Source organism: Empidonax traillii, unplaced genomic scaffold, assembly GCF_003031625.1.
Source record: "Empidonax traillii isolate 1590-97213 ecotype Southwest subspecies unplaced genomic scaffold, ASM303162v1 scaffold7800:size9628, whole genome shotgun sequence".
Lineage (NCBI taxonomy): Eukaryota > Metazoa > Chordata > Aves > Passeriformes > Tyrannidae > Empidonax > Empidonax traillii.
This window is the reverse complement of record NW_020962645.1, coordinates 1-4,226: the sequence shown is the minus strand read 5'-3', so window position 1 is coordinate 4,226 and position 4,226 is coordinate 1. Positions and strand designations below refer to the sequence as shown.

Here is a 4,226-nt window from a genome sequence, read left to right as displayed (position 1 = left end):
TTTTTTTTTTTTTTTTTTTTTTTTTTTTTTTTTTTTTTTTTTTTTTTTTTTTTTTTTTTTTTTTTTTTTTTTTTTTTTTTTTTTTTTTTTTTTTTTCTGATGAAACAAGTTTTTTTTGCTCAAGAGCCACCCTGGAGAAACTCTTAAGCCGTAAACAACTGATTTCCTCATCACAGGAGGGATGTGAGCGGGAGCTGCAGCCCTTCCAGCTCCTCCACCAAAAGCCTGGGTGCCCTTGGGCGCAGCGCCCGACCTGTGCCCACCGCTGCCACCCCAGCAGGGACATCCCCACGGCAGGGTGGGCACCAGAGCCACCGTGGAATTGTCCTGGCTCCCTGCGAGCTGCTGGCTTTGCAAAGCCAGGCGGTGGGGGAGGAGGAGTACAGATTTATTTCCTACACTCGCCGCTGCCCCTCGCCTTTTGAATTCCCAGGGATCTTTCCCGGGAGCGGGGACAGGCGACGCGGGCAGGTCCTGGTTTAGTGCCCTCTTCTGGAGGCTCCAGCCGAGCTCCTGCCATCCCATCTGGCACATGTCACCTCCCCCTGCCCCCCCCACCCCGCCCCGGCCACGCTTGGCCCGGGGACCTTTCCCGGCTTGGCCTCCAAAACACACCCCGTGCCAGGAGGGAGTTTTTCTGGGAGCTGAGCGGTGTAAGAGATGCTCTGCCAGGGAAAAAAGCTGCCAGAGGGATGGATGCGTGGCACAGGGAGACAGCTGGATGCATCTGCAGGCTGGGAGGGCCCAGCACCGCTCCCTGCACCACCAGGAGCTCCAGGTAGGACATCTCCCTGCCCAGGGTGGCCCCCACCCTTGGCGAGAGGGAGGTGTCAGTGCCACCAGATGTACAACAAAATAAAAGCAAAATAAATTAAAAAAAAAAATGGGGCTGGTTTAAGGCCAAATAAGATGGGAAGTTCTGCTGCAAACTGCCTACATTTGTTCCTCTCCCCTGAGCGTTGTCTTCACACCACAGGGCTCAGCCATGCATGGATCCACTGGTGTGTTCATCCCACTGCCAAGGGGATGGGTTTATTTAAAACCCCTGAGACACCAAGAACTCATCCTTTGGCTGGTTTTAGGGCTCATTCCCTGGGAATAAAAGCGACAAGCTGCCAGTGGTTCAGTCCGGCAGCACCCACTGGACAGGGCAAGGTTGCGATCCAGCAGTGAAATAGTTAAAAATAACCTTCCAAACTGAAACACCAGCCCCCAGCAGCCCCCCGCAGCTGCCTGACAAAGGATGACCCAAACGATGATCGGAACATCCGCTGGGTCTTTCCCAGGAAGCTCGGGAAAGGCTGGGAAACTCAGGCACGGGACGGAGACAGCGCAGGGTGGGGATTGCTTGGCCACCCCCCCCACACCTCCTCGGGAACAGGGGGATGTGGGGGATTTTCCACAGGGTGGCTTAACTCTTTGGGCATGGAGTTTTTTGGGATTTGGAGCCCAATATCCTGCTAATAAGAGGATTCATCTGGAAAAAGCTCATTGGTGGGTGTCCCAGTGTCCTTGCCCATCCCTGGGATGCTGCGAGGGGGATGTGGGGACAGCACGGAGCCCCCTCCTCTGACCTTGGTGGGCATGAGGGGCTGGGAAGTGGGGCGGAGGTGACATCAGCAGTGTCATTAACACACTGAGCTAATGAGCCAGAAAACAAATCAAAGGGCAGAGAGAACCCACAGAGAGATTTGCAGGAGGAGCATCACGGGGAGGTGTCGGGGTCTGTTCCAGGGACACTGAGCCCCCCCGCCCAGAGCTGGCTCCCCCCTGCCCCCCGCCAGGGATGTGCCATGTGGGGTTAACAGGCACGGGGTGAGTCAGGCAGGGACACACCGCCCTGACCTGCCTGTCGGGCTGTGCTCATGTGGTCCCAGCCGGGAAAGTTTGGAAATTTCCCTTGCTGAGGCCACGTGAGCTGCAGAGCTCCTGCAGGGAGGGAGGCAGGGAGGGAGGGAAGGAGGAAACCCCCATCCCAGGGGGTCCTGCAGGTTATCCCATGCCCCAGGGTGAGGCAGCAGGGATGGCATTCCGGGGGTCCCGGCCGCTGCCTCCATCCCCCACCGTGCAGGATTTTGGGAGGGGAGCTGGGAATTGAGGAGCTGGGAGTTGGCAGGCGTTGTGTCAGCCCGGGTTTGAGCAATCCCTCGCTAAACCATCCCCACGGCTGATCCTTATCCCAGGTGGGGGTGATGCAACTCCCGCAGCTCCAGGTGGGGAAGGAAGGGGGGGGTGGTGGGATGTGCCAACTGGATTTCACAGCCCAGATCTCTCTCTGTTTCCGATCCCGCTACCCAGGCCATCGCCAGACGTTTTCCAAAGGGTTCCTTCTGCCCTGCAAGGATTTAACACCCCATCCATGTCCCGTGGAAGGATCCCAACTCTGTTTGCACCAGGGGAGCATCCCCAGCCCGGCACTTCTGGCATGGCTGAACTCATGGCACTATCCATACCCCCGGGAAAGCCCGGGATCAAGGGCCCAGTGGATCCTTACCCAGCGAGGCGTCCTCCTCGGGGCTCAGGGAGATGTGCTCATGGGCTGGCTGTGCGTACAGGCGGACCTGGTAGCGGTGGTACCCGCTGTGGGGAGGGGGCGAGGGCCGGACGTAGCCTGGGGGTGCAAAAGGTGATGGCTGAGCATCCCCTTGAGCTGAGTGGGAGCTGCTTCCCACCGTAACCACCCCCTCCAGCCTGGGGTTGCTCTCCCACCCAATGTCCTGCACACTGGTCAGTGGAAGTTCAGCCCCTGTGCCCATCCAAATCCATCCCCTCCCTGAGTGCCCAGGGGCCAGATCCTGTTTTTTGCCTCCCCTGAAACAACCTGCCCCAAAACCTCCTGCTTCGCCAGCCACCTCCCCCTCTCCTCCTCCTTTTCCTCCTCCTCTTACAACTTCAGAGCCCTGGGGTGCTCCTTGTCTCCATGCCAGGTGCCCCAACCTCTGCTCCCCCCCACCAAACCCCCTCCCCACGCTTGGGGCAGCACCCGCCCTGGTAGGGGACCCCCAGCACCCCACCAGTACATGGCCACCCCTCGCTCTTCATCAGGGACAGGAGGATGTGACACCAAGGGACAAGAGGCCAGAGCTCCTGCAGGGCTCCAGGAGAGCCCCCCAAGCCCCTCTCCCTGCTCCCCTCCGGGGTGTGAACTCCCCAAGCCACGTCTGGCCCGTTTTGAGCTGCAAGTCTTTGTTCGTGCAACATCACAGGAGTCGTCGCGATTCACCCGCTTTTATCTCGTGTTTTCCTTCAGGATTGAATCCCTTCCCCCCCACCACCACCCCTTTTCTGCACTGGGTTGGAGCGATTCCAACCGCTGGGGAGTTTTTTTTTAACCACTTTTGCCTCTAGGAATTAAAAAGAAGAGAAAAAGTGGCTCCTATTTCAGACAGTGCCCTCCCTCGTGTCCTGGTGTGCCACCACCTCCTCCCAGCTAGTGGAGACCCCAACCCCTCATTTGGGGTCGGCACTTACCTGACAGCACACGGCCCTTGACCTTCCCAACCCTCAGATCCGCACCCTGAAAGGACAAGGAGAGAAAGGGGTGAGCTGCTACCGAGACACACAGGGTGGGGATGGACCCCTCCTGCCCCCCCACTGCTCCCCAGGTATTCCCTTTCCAGCATTTTGTGTGTTTTCCTTGTGAGGATCATTAGGGAACAACTCCTCCAGGACGGGTGCTGGGCTGGGGTGGGTGTGAAGGGGCACAGCAGGGGGTTCCTTTGGCTATTTGGGATTTAGGGGCTCTATCCACGGCACACAGACTGTCCTGTCACCCACAGTGGAGCCCATCAGTGATCTGGTGATCCAGGGCAGTGATCTGGGCTGTGGCCCAGCGGGAAAACCACGGTATCCCTGTGAAAAGCCTGGGTGCTGCTCAGCACACCCGTGCTCAGGAGGGGTGGGAAGGGGCTGGATGAAGCGATTTACACCAGCATTCCCGTGGCAAAGCCCCTGCTCGGAGAGCAAGTCCTGCTGCTCAGCAGGCTCTGCTCTCCATCCCCACCCTGGGATGCTCCCCTGGAGGAGTGAGGCTTTGCTGGGATGCCCAGTGGGATGGGGGTTGATGGCAAAGGGGCAGCAACGGGAGCTGCAGCCACAGCCTGGCCCCGCACAACCCACCCCTCACCCCTGACCCGCTGTGCCATTCCCAGCCAGCCCCAACCTCCCCAGCGCTCGTAAATCCTTTCCTACGGCACCCGTTATTCCAGTCCTGCCCACGCACACTG

The 4,226-nt window shown here is 58.7% G+C and overlaps 1 long non-coding RNA gene across 1 annotated transcript in view; it reads right to left on the bottom strand.

The window, feature by feature from the left end:
- LOC114073642 overlaps positions 1-3,526 on the bottom strand; it is an 8,919-nt gene extending 5,393 nt beyond the window's left edge. Inside the window, exons 1-2 of the long non-coding RNA XR_003574364.1 lie at positions 3,472-3,526; positions 2,495-2,611 (exon numbers count right to left, since the gene is read on the bottom strand). This is a non-coding gene — a long non-coding RNA (uncharacterized LOC114073642). The remainder of the gene's footprint in view (positions 1-2,494; positions 2,612-3,471) is intronic.
- Between the last annotated feature and the right edge of the window lie 700 nt (positions 3,527-4,226).